Source organism: Toxorhynchites rutilus, chromosome 3, assembly GCF_029784135.1.
Source record: "Toxorhynchites rutilus septentrionalis strain SRP chromosome 3, ASM2978413v1, whole genome shotgun sequence".
Taxonomy (NCBI): Eukaryota; Metazoa; Arthropoda; class Insecta; order Diptera; family Culicidae; genus Toxorhynchites; species Toxorhynchites rutilus.
Genome location: NC_073746.1, coordinates 206,230,942 through 206,246,922, shown reverse-complemented (window position 1 = coordinate 206,246,922; position 15,981 = coordinate 206,230,942). Strand labels below are relative to the sequence as shown.

The 15,981-nt window shown below is 36.6% G+C and overlaps 1 protein-coding gene across 1 annotated transcript in view; it reads right to left on the bottom strand.

Annotated features, from left to right (window-relative positions):
- Window positions 1-1,629, bottom strand: part of LOC129775075 (uncharacterized) — a 179,844-nt gene extending 178,215 nt beyond the window's left edge. The window contains exon 1 of the mRNA XM_055779319.1: window positions 1,489-1,629. The gene's annotated coding sequence lies outside the window, so the exon portion shown is untranslated. The remainder of the gene's footprint in view (window positions 1-1,488) is intronic.
- Window positions 1,630-15,981: the final 14,352 nt, after the last annotated feature.

The window sequence follows — 15,981 nt, the reverse complement described above, 5'->3', positions numbered from 1 at the left end:
TCGATCCACGGTCGAAATAAGATCGATTCATCCATACAACTGCTCTGCTCTGCCAGACACATCGGGCTACTGTTCTATAAATAACTCAACAATGATCAAACAACTGTCTCCGCTGTCCGGTGGTCCAACTGGATAATGGAAGAACAGAAAGAATACCCTTACGCCTAAATGGCTACTGTGTGAATGTACCACCATATGTAATGGTATAGAAGGAAGACTGGCGAATGGCAACTGTGTAATGTGCTAATTATAGATATGATAACCATGTGACATGTACACGATTAAAATTCGGCTCTGTTACAGCTAAAATACTAATGAGCCTTAAATAAATAAATGGGATAAAAAAAAACGAATTCGAGTAAGTGTATCGAGATTTTAATCACAAATTTCATAGATTTCATCCCAAAGTAAAAATTTGGTATGCGGGTAATTTGGCACCCCAATCTAAACATAGTGTTGACGATACACTATGCTAAGTATTGCATGCCCATGCAGAAAAATTTTACTTTAGTTTACTTTTTTAGTTAGAAATAAATCGAGATGAAATTTGTTCACTTTTTCTTGAAAAAATCGTTTTTTTTGTTTCTCTTTATTTTGTAAAATTGCATGCTTTTTCGTCAAAGTTGAGTTAATTTACGTAAGATAGTGTACTCCACTTCTATTGTGTAAGAAAATGTCAAAAAATACATTTTCCAGTGATTTCAGGACGATTCTTTTAATTTGAAAAAAAATATACCCAGGCATCTCGGGTACTCGAATGTGAGTTGTTTCACTACTATACTCAAAGCTCCGAGCCAAATCAAGATTTTTGAAAACGGTTTGCGGGGAAATGTCGGCAATAGATCCCTTCATAAGCTGACTTAATAAGAAGAAAATCCGAGCATTGGCCAAGAACTAAGTCCAAAAAAAAAAAACAAAATGGGGTACCGAATTTGTACCAGTTCCTCTAAATTTATATATTTTGTTCGGAATAGTTCATTTTCAGAATTGTTCATAATACTGGGACTATTGACCAATAATACTGGCACTGCTCAAAACTGGCCTATAATATTGGGAAAGTGAACGACCATGAATTCTCTATTTTTTAAATAAAATATTTCTAACTAAATTATGAAATATTCATATCATGCATCAAACCCACCCACAAAAAGTCAATTGTTTGATTTCTCATTTTGATAAATCAATTGAGAACACTATCGTGCATCGCAGGTCCATAATACTGGGGGATGTCTGTATTGTGTATACATTGCATTCCATAGAAATGCAATTTCAGCAATAGTTGGAGTGCGAAACATAATACGAAAAAGAAACTAGAAAGTGGAACGGCAATGAACACATCACGTTTGAAACTGCCAACCAAACAGAAGCAGAAACTATCGCTCGCAATCAATATTTCTGTGATTGTTTGTGCTTAACAAATAATCGATCAGGACATATACAATCTAAACATATTTGAAAAAGGTTACAATGAGTAATGGAGATACTTACAGATTGCGATAAATGGCTTTCAATTGAGCTCACTAAATAAAACAGAACTCACTTAACTGTACAAGGAATGCAGTAACTGAGAAAATTCCGAAAAAGAATACCCCTAAATGAACTGTAAAGCACTACCACAGAAAATATGGCTCCCATTAGTTTGTATGGCGGAGAAAAATGTTCAATTCGTTGAGCTGTGAATGCGAGCTACAAAACAAGCAAACAGAAAAAAAGACGCAAAAGTATATAACGCTATAAAGAGCGAATGTATATAACTGCTCGTACGGTCTAAAACCAATAAATAAGCACGACGTCGCAAACATGTCATTTATATACGGCAACGTAAGCCAAGCTATTTTTGTTTATAATAAAATGGATTTTCACTCGTCCAAAGGAGTATTTTGGCGATTTTTTTTCATGAATTTGTTTTTCCAGCAGTGAATACAAACACTAGTTAATTATTCACTTCCTGGTTTGCTTATTATAGTAGAGGTGGATGGATTGATTGCAGTTGTACAAGAGGCCAGCCACGAGCTATAAATAAAACCACAACAAAACAGAGATAAGAATTTGTGCAGCTCTCTCTGAGTGTGCCGTTTGCGATGAGACCACATTAAAGATGTTGATGCTCGTGATGAAAGGGAAGCAGCAGCTAAATAAAATAAATAAAATGAATGTTGTGATCTATCGTCACCAATTTGCAATTGATTCCAAGAGTGAATGATGATTTTGCTACCATGAAAAAGGGGGTAATTTTTAGATGAAACTACTTTACCGATGGCAGCATGGCATGGGAAGTAAATAAGTTTATTCGCTGCGTTGCATCGTGTGCATCGGTGTCCATGCACATGTTTGAAGTATATAAGGGAGATAATGTAAAGCAGCAGGCAGCAGGCAAACGGAAAGCGTGTTGTGCTGCTGAACAAGGCTTGGTTATTACAAGATACAGCTCACTAGCAGTAGTCTCGTGAGAGGCGCTTCAAAATTCAAACTTTGAATCGTTGTGTGGTGGGTCGTTAACAATTCGCAATAAAATTCGTTATTCTTGGAGGGATGAGGACACGGACACTTAATAAATGATGCTGCTTTCTTCGCTTAATCTATTCTACAATTTTATGTACAGTTACTCAAATCCGTAATCGTACTCCACCATGCAGATCTCTTTTCTCTTCTTTTGAGAGTCGAAAACAAATTTTCGGAACATTTGATTTAGATAAAGACATAGTGTCATATGAGAGTTAAAAGGTTTGCTATCTGTTTTCAGAATAATGTTTTTTAATTCTCTACAAGTGGCGAATGTATGTGCTAATGTATAAAAATTGACTCAAACTCATATTCGTACTGGTTGAAATCTCAACTCAATTTCGAAGACGTTGACCAAATTCCGAATTCCATCAAAAAACAAATCTGTAACTCCAATTTGATTTTTCCACACAGCATGAAACACATCAATGTCTTACTGGTAAGATGTTATTTCCGTAGATGGGTCCAAATTCAATATTTTTGGCTCCGATTGATATTCCTCCACAATCTTCCGGCATCAATCCCAGTGAAAAAGTAAGGAATTTATCTGTGTAGGAAATTTTGAAACCATCAAATTTGTAAAAATAATGAATTTAGAATCCATTTGATAAAAAAAATGATAAATATTTCTTCCGGATACACAAAAAAAACGTGGATAAGGCTAAAGTCAGCTAAAGATAGTTGCAATGAACCAGGGATAACATACTAATGATGGAATTCGGAATTTGGTCAACGTTTTCGAAATTGAGTTGAGATTTCAACCAGCGTTCGAATATGAGTTTGAGTCAATTTTCATACATTAGCACATACATTCGCCATTTATAGAGAAATATAAAACATTATTCTGAAAACAGATAGCAAACCTTTTAACTCTTATATGACACAATTTCTTTATCTAAATAAAATGTTCCGAAAGCTTGTTTTCGACTTCCAAAAGTAGGGAAAAGAGATCTGCATGGTGGAGTACGATTACGGATTTGTGTCACTGTATGTCCGAACAATGTGTTGAGATTAAAAGCCGTTAGGTCGTTTTATTTTCAATAATTAAGCCTACCGTTTTGTCTCTTATTCCGAACAGTCGCAAATTCCGAACACTTCATTTTTATATATAAATTTACTAAACTTTTATGTTATAAATAATCGGATAATGAAAACACAGACATTCTTTAAGGTATAGGCTTCATTTTGACATCATTTACAGGTATCAATTCAGCCTATAATTTATAATATTAGACACTTGCAAAAAAGTGACAGTCAAAACCGATGATAAAATGTTTGTGTTAGCAAATTCCGTAAAAAGCAAGCATCGTAGTTGCGTAGTTGCTTCAACTGTTTTGATTGCTGTTTTCATGTTAAGTGCTAGAGAATGTAAAACCTACAATGATTGGTTGAAAAAAAAAGATATTTTATGCAGAAATCTTCATTAAAATAAATTTGAAGTGGTGTTCGGAATATGAATCAAATTTCTACGCATGTTTCAAATTCCGAACGCTTCATTTCAAATGTAAATTTACTGAATTTTAATGTTATAAATAATTGAATAATCAAAACCCTGATTTTCTTTGGGTTATAGCCTTCATTTTAATATCATTTACAGCCTATAATTTAGGATATTGAGCATTTGCAAAAGCGGCGGCCTTTCGCAAACAAACCTGTGTTCCACCGATTGCCCGGTTAGTTTGAAACATAGGAGACGATCCTTTAGTTAGGTCCGACTCGAGCGTTAGCGAGCGTCGGACGGTATACGTTTGCCCGGTTAAGTTTTACTTTTTTTTTTATTAATCCGATTATTTTTAAAGGCTCAGTTACATAAGTTTAATGGAGCCAAACTATTAACTATATTTAAACTAGCATATATCAACATGTTGTTTCCTTAATTCTATGGTTAATGGAATAGGAAACCGATTACTCGCGGTCGACTCGAGTTTAGAAGGGTGACACATTTTCATTAGGAAAAGGATGGGATGTAAGGAGATATGTGTTTACACTCGCACTCACATTCACATTCACATTCACATTCTCATTCACACTGACACTTCACACTCAATTCTTAAAACTATCCTTACATTTAATATGTGTTTACAATTTAACTTATTCTAATGTTAGTAGGAAGGGAACCGATAGCTCGCGAAGGACGAAAAGGAGGGGAAAAGGATGTATGAACAATCACACTCGAAGATCGATAGCTTTAAGGAAAACATATATTTGGGACATGTAATCAAGGTCTAACCGAGCCAACACATCTCTTACCGGCACATTGGACTGCTTTCCTCCAGCCCGAAGGGAGTTTTCTAAATTCGATCTGGCGACAAGATACAACTCGCACGACCAAACAACGTGTTCGATGTCGTGGTAACCATGGCCACAACCGCAGAGATTGCTGTCGGCAAGATTAAAACGAAAAAGCAGCGCGTCTAACGAACAGTGATTGGACATGAGTCGGGAGAAGGTGCGAATAAAGTCCCGACTCAAGTCCAGACTTTTGAACCACGGATTGAGGCTAACCTTAGGGATAATTGAGTGGAGCCACCGGCCCAATTCATCTTCGTTCCATTTGCGTTGCCAGTTAACGATGGTATTTTTACGAACTAAAGAATAAAATTCATTGAAGACGATTTGACGCTGATAAATTTCGCCTTCAATTGCACCTACCTTTGCTAATGAGTCAGCCCTCTCATTACCCGGAATTGATCAATGTGAAGGGACCCAGACAAAGGTAATGACATAACAGCGTCTGGATAAAGCACTTAAAATTTCTCGTATTCTCTCAAGGAAGTACGGCGAGTGCTTTTCCGGCCTCACTAAACGGATAGCTTCGACAGAGCTCAGACTATCCGTTACAATGTAATAGTGTTCAACAGGTCGTGAGGCGACGCTGTCCAGCGTCCAGTGTTTTGCTTCCAATTCAGCAATATACACTGAGCAAGGATACTGAAGACTGTGTGAGGTGCTAAAAAATTTGTTGAACACTCCAAATCCTGTGGACTCATTCATAGAGGACCCATCAGTAAAGTACATATTATCACAATTGACACGCCCATACTTTGCTTCGAAAATCGTAGGAACGATCCCCAATCGATGATAATCTGGAATTCCATGGATATCCTGCTTCATGGACAGATCGAAATGCACAGAGGAATTGATGTAGTCAGGAAAACAAACACGGTTGGGAATATACGAAGAAGGATCAACCTGCATGGAGACGAATTCATGATATGAGCTCATGAATCCAGAATGAAAATTTAGCTCGATCAGCTGCTCAAAATTTCCGATCACCAATGGGTTTATAACCTTACACCGGATGAGGAACCGAAGAGATAATAAATTGAAGCGATCTTTAAGTGGGAGTACGCCTGCCAAAACCTCGAGGCTCATGGTATGCGTTGAGGGCATACATCCCAACGCAATACGGAGGCAAAGATACTGAATTCGCTCGAGTTTAATGAGGTGTGTTTTGGCAGCTGATTGAAAACAGAAACTGCCACACTCCATCACTGAGAGAATAGTTGTTCGATACAACATTATAAGATCTTCGGGATGGGCTCCCCACCAGGTGCCGGTAATTGTACGGAGAAAGTTTATTCTTTGTTGACATTTTTTACTCAGATACCTAATATGGGCCACCCAAGTACATTTGGAGTCGAACCAGACCCCAAGATATTTGAATGACATAGCATGAGTGATCGGTTGACCCAAAAGTTGAAGCTTTGGTTTTGCTGGTCTATGCTTCCTAGAGAAAACCACCATCTCTGTTTTCTCCGTGGAGAATTCGATCCCTAGCCCAATGGCCCAGGTTGAAAAATAGTTCAAAGTATCTTGTAAGGGTCCTTGCAGGTCGGATTCGTTTGATCCTACGACAGACACCACTCCATCATCTGCAAGTTGTCTTAGGCTGCAATTTTGTGTAAGGCAATTGTCGATGTCGCTTACATAGAAGTTGTACAAAAGGGGGCTTAAACATGAGCCCTGGGGGAGTCCCATGTAGGAGACCCGACTTACTGTCGAATCCCCGTGAGAAAAATTCAAATGTTTCTCACAAAGCAAGTTATATAACATATTATTCAATAGAGGCGGCAGACCCCGAGAGTGTAATTTGTCTGACAGGACCTCTATTGAAACTGAATCAAAGGCCCCCTTTATGTCCAAGAATACTGAAGCCATTTGTTTTTTTTTCGGCGTAAGCCATTTGAATTTCCGAAGAAAGCAACGCAAGACAATCATTTGTCCCCTTGCCCCTGCGGAACCCATATTGTGTATCTGAGAGTAGGCCATTCGTTTCAACCCATCGATCAAGGCGAAACAAGATCATTTTCTCCAACAATTTCCGTATACAAGACAGCATTGCTATTGAAGTCGGACGCGGGTTTTCCGGGTTTTTGAATAGCTAAAACTCGTACTTGTCTCCAATCATCTGGAACAATATTATGTTCCAGAAACCGATTGAATAAATTCAACAAGCGATGTTTCGCCACATCAGGGAGGTTTTTCAACAAGTTGAACTTAATTCTATCCGATCCCGGAGCAGAATTGTTACATGAAAGGAGAGCAAGAGAGAATTCTACCATCGAAAACTCGGAATCAAGATCGCACCTATCTAGTGGTATATCTCGAACAATCTTTTGCACAGGAGCGGAATCAGGACAAACCTTCCGTGCAAAATTAAAAATCCATCGATGTGGAAGTTTTACTTTGAAATATATCATTTATATTTCATAAAATCGCATTTTCGAAACAATGAAAAATGACAAAACACTACAAACAACAAGGCAGCAACAATACAAAAGATATCTGAGAGCCAGTGTGTACAATAAAATTGCTATCTATTTTATTTCGGCTCTGGTGTTGCTAATACGAAAGTACCTTTCAGTTTTAGTATTTTTTCCACTATTTTGTTTGTTGTTTTTAAGGTAAGTGCTAGAATTTGTACGAATCTACAATGAATGGATGATAAAACTATATTTTGTGCAGAAATCTTCATTAAAATTTATGTTCGGAATATGAATCAAGTTTCTACGCGTGATTCAGATTGCGAACACTTCATTTCTCAATGTGAATTTAAGGGAACTTTCATATTATAAATAATTTAATAATCAAAACCTTGACATTCTTTTGGTTATAGACTTCATTTTAATATCATTTACAGGTATCGATACCGATATAGCGCCCTTGGTCCCGAAACCATGTCAACTGTTAAAAGCAAATACAATCAATAATTACGAAAGTAAAATCCAATTTTTTTTGCGAATATAACATTTTTCCAAAAAAGTCTAGCTTATTGACTTTAATTTGATATATCGATCATATGAATCGGTCCAGTACTTCAAAAGGCATGATTTTTTTAAGAAATGCATCTTTGCTGTTCAGAATTTGAGACAAAAGTGTTCGGAATATGAGTCAGTGACAAAAATGGTGTTCGGAATTTGGGACAAAAGTGGCCTCTATTGTATCCAAAAAGCAATTTAACTTCGCGAAAGAGTACCATTTTGAGTAATGAGACACTGTTTAATGGCCATCAAAGCTAAAGTGTTCGGAATGTGAGACAAAACGGTATTTCAAATGCCCACGAAAATGATTTCTTTCGAAGAAGTTTTCGCGAAGTGTAAGCGCGATCACTGATATTTTAGAAAATTTTAGTAATTAATACACGTGAAATTTGATGTTGAGCTGTTTTTGAAGGATGAATATCTTTAATAGACTGAAGATTATTGCAAAAGTTAACTGACTCGTATATTATCAAGTTTACCAACTGAACCGCGAATGTTCGATATGTACAAATTTATGTTTCCGTCAAACCGAAGTTGTAATAGGGGCGCATATTATTTGATGTATCGTTGTTCTAGATTGCCTTTTATTAGATCCGGAAAAGGTTTCGAGAACAACATTTTGCTGCAAAACAAGCAGAAATCTGACACAACGTTGAGCGTAAGTAGCGGAAAATGTTTTGTTTGAATACTCGGACGACTTTTTGATATAAAATAAAACGATGTATATACAGTCACTCCCAAAATTTAGTATACACATGCTAATTGACGATACTGTCCATTTATTTGGTACAAAATATTTGGAATACATTTCTTCTTTTGATGCATATTAATAACGCACTCATTTAACTAACTATGCGCGCAAGAAAATTTCGCGAAAAGTTGTTTGCTAATTTTTTGTTTTTTTTATCCAAAACATATATTTTATTAAGGCTCATATGCCGTCAGCCTAACGGGGCCGGGAGTTCAATATTTTGACAATGTTTGCTTAGACTATGTTAGTAATATGTAACCGATTACTCGCGGTTGACTCGAGGTTAGTATTACAAGTGTTCTCATAATTGGTATGTCGCAGTCTTCGATGCTCTGTACGTGTGCCCGACACGGGATACTTCCTATTGGGATGCAGCTGACCATTAATCAGCAACGCCCCCCTAGTCTGTACCCCATATCTAGCGTGGTGCGTCTTTCTCGACTCGAGGAATCCAGGATAGAATGGTCACTAGCCGGCGCAATCATCAGCTCGTGTAGAGTTGTCATGAGCGGTACAACCTTTGGCTCTTGTTGAATAATCAGTGGACTGCACAACCTTCGGCTAATGTTTGCTAATTATTTATTCTAAAAAAAAAGTCTCTATTCTAAGTATCGCAAAATCGAATGTACACCTTAAATTTTTCCATTCAAATTAACCTTTTTGGTGAGATCTTTGCGAATTAGAGTACTTTTTTTTCGTCAGTTTGTGACGTCAACACCAAACCATTGCTTGGGTAGGATTAGTTTCTGTTTTTTTTATAGATGTTTGAGAAAGTTTTTATCAAAATGGCAAGTAAGAGGAAAGAAATATATTGTTACACGTACATTGATAATAAATAAGACTTGTCGAGGAAAGACATTGCGGAAAATAGCAGTTGCTGTCGGAACTGCTGTCCCACTGTAGAGTGGCAAAGAAAATCATAAAAAAGTGGAAATACGAAGGAACCATGGAAAATCTCCCGGGTAGAGGACACTAACGGATCCTATCTTCTGATGATGAACGAATAGGGGAAGTGCGGGCATAGTTGTCACCCTAAGGAATATGCTCAGTCCACAAACCGCTTCAATTCCCGTTTCTCGAAGATAATTAAAGTTCAACTCATTGTTGTTCAAGATAGCATACGACTTTTACTATAAAAATTTAATAAAAAAAAAATTATAGTTTTCATGGTCTCGGGACCAAAGGCGCTTTATTTTTTTATATTTTTTGCCAGAGAGGTGTTACTTTTCGTTTTTAAGTTATGATTTTTCAGAGTTGACTTTTTTCAGTTTTCGTTCAATATTTCTATCCGACTTAACTGGATGTATGTGACTATAATCCAATTAATTGGCAAGTGCGTTATTTTTTAGGTTAGCTAGTAGGCTTTAATTTGATATGCCGATCATCTGAATCGGTCTAGTAGTTCAAAACTAATAAATTTTTGAAAAAAGTCATTTTTGGAAAAAAATGGAAAAATGATTTTTTGGATCATCTGGTTACCCGATGAGGCGCCTAAAAGTATATCCTAAGATGAGGCCGTTTCGTCACTAAGTTGGTTAGGGGAGCGGTATATGAAAACAGTACGGAAGAAAGTAGAAGGGGAATTATTTGCTTGAAGCGTGAAAGAGACAGACTGATCAGAAGCGAGCTTCGGCACTAGTGTATTGTGTTTTGTTTACAAACAAAATACAGTAGATTTCCAAGATGGCTGAAGAGTGTTTTTAGCAAGTTGGCCCACCTTAGGATAAACTTCTAGGCGCCTTGCGGGTAACTTTGAAAAATCATAACCTAAAAACGAAATAAAAGCCTCCCTGGTTTCGAGATATGTTATGTGAAAAATCCTCAGCTTTCCAGAAAAAATATAAAAAACTATAGCGAATTTGGTCCCAAGACTATGAAAACAATAAAAACGAATACAACCAATAATAACGAGAGCAGAATTCAGGTATTTTTCTGCAGGTATAATTTTTTTTCAAAAAAGACCAGGCGATTGGCTTTAATTTGATATGTCGATCATTTGAATTGGTCTAGTAGATCAAAAGATATGAATTTTTGAAAAAAGTCATTTTGACAAAAATGCGAAAAAATGGATTTTTCGGACCACCCTAAAGTGGAAATGGACACCCTAATGAAAAACTATAACTTTTTACGAAAATCTGAGAACTACTATATAGGTTTGACATGAAATGGCTGTTGAAGTATACTAAGTATTGTTGAATGTATTCGTCCACGCGTCAAATTGATTCGTGTTCGTAAAGATAGGTATATAAGAAACATCCGTAAACCTAGAATTAAATAACACAAGTTCTTATTTGAAAATTTCAAGATGATGCATGAGTTGTGTGCACCACCCTGTTATAAGAATATATTATAAGACTATAAGACTGATATTTTAGTAGAAAATATTATTGCTGTACATTTTAAAAACTCGTGCGCAAGATGGAAAGGAAAAAGTACAAAAAGTACAAGATGGAGAATTCAGCAAGTAAAAAAACGTGAACAGGTTCTTGCAAGATAATGTGTTTAAGCGTACTAGTCCTTCAGGTATGTTTTAAACTTCTCTTTATTTTAAACATATACGCTATTTAACACGAATGAGGTCATCATCAAATTCAAATAAAAAACAAATTCAAAATCATTTCAGAAAAATTGAGATGGGTCGCTATGAGGGAAAAATGTTATTCAATTTATTATAGACCAATAGATTTTCCCTCCAGCTGGACGAGTCTACATTACCCTATGTTGTTAGGGTATGCTCTTTATATTAAAGATGAAAATATGTGACAAGAAATGAATGTTTGCTACATATATCAAGACTGATACCAGAGGAGAATCGATCTTTCAGGCCGTGGAACGGTTTTTTACCGACAAAGCTATTCCATGGAAGAACATTTGACTGATGGTGCACTATCTATGGTTGGTCGTCATTATGGTTTTATAGCTCAAAGTTACAACTACGTGACTGGTCATTCACTTCGTTATGAACAGACAGAATTCAGTAGCCAAAAAAAACTGAGCTCTAGATCGCATTACTTTGTGCAATATGTCAAAGTGCTATTAATAAACTTCGAAGCAATTCTTTGAACTCTCGATCATTTGCTCAGGTATATGAGAAAAATGACGAAATCTTCACTCATTTACTTCTACACGCAGGAGTTCGCTGACCACCAAGAGGATCTTGCTTAGCAAGGTTTTCAGCTTTTTTGAATTTGTGTTTCAGCTGCAGGGTGACGATTTCAACATGATCGAAACAATATCAATAATATCGGCCTTTCTGACAAAACTTCAAAAACAAAACTTGAGAAGAAAAGAATATTCACTGTGTTCACATTTGTCAAAATTATCCCAAAATCTTCAAGATCATGTTATTTATTATCATATGTTACTCACTTGGACGCATTACATAAGGATTTTACTAAAATGTTTTGGGACCTTCAATATTTTAGAATTCCTCAAGGGATAACAAAGCAAGTAAAGTTGATCATCATCAGCACAGATGAGGAGCTCACGCAGGAGTACAACCAAGGTTGTCATAAGTTCTGGTAACAACGCAACGCAACATTGAAACACAGTATCCTGTGTTGTGGGACATTCCTGAACAATATCCTCTCATTTTTCCATCATGATATCATGTCGAAAAAGGCTTCAGTGTGGTTACAAATAACCCGAAACCGATAGGACCATTTGAAAATCAATGAACGCAATGAGATTTAATCCTCTAACTATCCAAAGTTGAATCGTATTTTGATATTTTGGTATTTGCGGATAGAATGGTTTGCGATTTGAATTTCTTTCTATTTTGTTGAATGTGATGAGAAAATAATGTGAAGTTTACTCATTGAACTAACTGCAATGTCCCTAAATTAATAATTATTTAATAAGAAAAAAAATCTAAAGATAGGATTTTCAATGGAATTTGGCTATAGGGGTCTGAGGTATGATTTCATCCTGGAAAAGGGGTCGTTTGAGAATCCCTGACTCAATTCTCAATTCAAATTTTCTCATGCATACAAAAACGTAGTAAGAAACGTTTCGCATAATGAGGCTTAGTTTAGTTAGAGTGGCATATTTATCCAGGGTCCAAGCCACAAAAAGATCCTCTTCAAGAGCAGAATGTGATGCGGTTTATCAGCTTTAGTGAACAGAACATTGTAAGTCGTTATTCACCTATGACCACTTTGCCCCCAAACATCAAAGTTATTTCTATGCTAATTAATCGCTGAGATTAAACAAAAGATGTGTTCACCTCTCCTAGAATATGTGATCAGTCGTCTAAACTGATGATTTGTCCAATATATCAGATTGAATAAACAAAATTTCACGAGAAATTCCTTAGATACCATGTGTACAGAACTACGGCCTAATGGCTATCGAGAGAGCAATTTCTGTTTTTATTCATATTTTGACATGCGACAGCTTCACTGAAGTACAGGGTGACTCAAAAGTCATCAAATTCTTCAAATATAAGGTGACTATCAATACGGCATCTATAGTCAATAGTTGTACTACCAAATTTCCAATGTGCCCCCACTACCCCTAATTGTGCGAACATTGCGAAAGAATCCTAAAACAAACATTCCTAATTTGACTACTGAAGTAGCCGGCATCATTAGAAGACCTTTCAGCGCAGACACTGTCCGGAGAGCAGCTTACAAGAACAACCTGAGAGGTCGTGTTGGCCGTGAAAAGTATTACATCTCAAAGCTGAATATGAAAAAAAACGACTACAGTTTGCTAAGGCATAAGTAAACAGACCTAAGGAGTTCTGGAACAAGGTGTTTCATACGGTTGAGCCGGAAACCAATCTCTTTGAATGGGGTGGAAGACAGATGGTGTGGAGGAAACCAGGATCGGTGCTCCAGGTTCAGCATTTGGTTCCCACAATGAAACACGACGGCGGTAGTCAGTTGATGTATGGTACATTGGCGGTTTCTGGATCTGGAACCATGGAGTTTATCGATTCGGCGATGGACGAGTTGACTCAATTGATCTTCCTGAAACGTAACCTTCTTCTTCTTCTTCAATGGCACTAACGTTCCTAGAGGAACTTCGCCGTCTCAGCGTAGTATTACTTGCGTCATTTTTATTAGTACTTAGTTGAGATTTCTATGCCAAATAACACGCCTTGAATGCATTCTGAGTGGCAAGCTCTAGAATACGCGTGATCACAGTGCAAGTCGGAGGAAATTTCTTTGACGAAAAATTCCCCCGACCAGAACGGGAATCGAACCCGAACACCCGGCATGTTAGTTATGACGCTAACCACTCGGCCAAGGGAGCACGAAACGTAACCTGCAGTCTCCCGATCAGAAATTGGGTCTCTCTCGTGATTACTACTTTCAACAGTATAATGTCCCGAAGCGAACTGACCTCATCGTGCGGGAACAATTGCTCTATAATGCCCCAATCAACCCAAAACACCACACCAGGGGGCCAAAAATAATTTTTTACCAATTATTTACTTTTCAACCACGAAAAACTCAAAAATAACAAAGCAGCACGAGGTGTATACTCAATTTTGGGATTCACTGTAAATGTATGCTAATAATAATGCTTATTGTTAATTTCACATCGGGTAAACCTAGAAAAAGCACTATCATTATTTATTTTTCAGCTTTGATCATCCTTTTGTAGAAAAACTTCTAAAGGGTTTTTTTTTCTGCTTTTTTGGAAGTTTGTCTGTCAAACTGCTCAATCGTGAAATGGGCAGCATTATTATTTGATCCTTTAAACATTTTGATTAAATTCTGTTAGAAGTACATAACAATCCAATTATATTCAATGTATTTGTTCAGTATATGGCATCTTATCTTCATGATACACACTCGTTTCTCATTTCCCTTCTTTCGAAAGTCGAAAATAAACTTTCGGAACATTCTAGTTAGATAAAGTCACAGTGTCTTATGAGAGCTATTTGAGAGATTTGCTATCTGTTTTCAGAACAATGGTTCTTATTACTGTAAGAATGGCAAAAGTATGAAAATTGGCTCACACTCATATTAGGGTTGGAGGGGTTGGAGATTAAGGAAGAGTATCAATAAGTTTTAACGTACCTTGTGCATTTTGTCATTGTTTCGGTAATGCTTGAATCCTATATTCAATCTCATTTCGTTGATAATTTGCCTCATATTTTCTTGTTCTTGTTGTTTCTTGAATATTAAAGTGATCTGATCTGATGACATTCTGATCCATTACACCATCGATGGAAACCAGATTGCCAATACATGCACCCCTATACAATCCCTCCACCACTACCATATTTAAAAATTGCTGTCAGATTTTTTATGTTTAGTTCATCGTTTGGTTTCCTCCATACAAAACGACGCAGCCGAATATATTGAATTTGGACCCATCTGCCAAAATAACATCTTCCCAGTAAGACATTGATGTGTTTCATGCTGTTTGGAAAAAACGAACTGAAGTAGCTGATTTGTTTGCTGATGAACTAAGGTTCAATCTGGTCCTGAAGGAAAATATGAAGCAAAGTGTTAATGAAATGGGGTTTGATAGAAGATTCAGGTTTTACCAAACCAATGACCCAAAGCACAAGGCACATAAAGTTTGCACATGGTTATATTGCAATTGCTCAAAAAGTTATTGATACTCTTCTTTAATCTCCCGACATCACCCCAGCAAAAAAAACTATGGGAGAAATCGGGGTAAAAAAGCTAGAAACCATCAGATTTTTCAAAATAACGTTTTCAAAAGCTACTTGATCAAATAATGGATGAGTTTTCCTTCCGAATACACCAATGAAACTCGTAGATAACGGCTATAGGCATCTAAAGACAGATGCAATGAACAAGGCTTACGTTACTAAATATGAAGTTCTGGAGTTGATCTATTCCTTTGAAATCATCCGGCCGCCGGATATTCAGCTCTTTTTTTGCGAATACGAAACTGAGAGAAACTACATGTGTGCATGAAGCAAATAAAGGATTACATTTTAGAGACAATTAAACACATCTCTATATAAAATTATGAACGATCATTAAATGTTTATTTGGAATGAATATACAGTAGAACTCCGATTATCCGCGGAATAGTCTGGCAACTGCAAATAACGAAAATCTGCACCGCGGATCAGCCGCTCATGGATAATCGGGATTCCACTGTACTTTACTAGAGTATCAAGTTTTCTTGATACTTCGAAATCTTAAATAATTTTTTTTCTGGTAATGATTTTTTAATACAATGATTGGATGTTTGTGAATATACAGGGCGGAATCGATTATATACAGTCTCCGATTTCTTTTCACTGTATATACCGTTAAGTCGCCATTCACCGTGCATTTTCGATATATGTACCAATCTTTTTTAGAAATAATGGGATAATGGGCCACTTTTGTATCAATGTTACCAAAAATAGTATAAAAGCTTTGATATGGGTCATATTTGCGATCAAAATTTTTTTAAAGTGTCGTTTTGTCGTTTTTGTTTGTTAACATCCGAAGCAATTAGCTCTCCATCAGCATCCCTACGAAG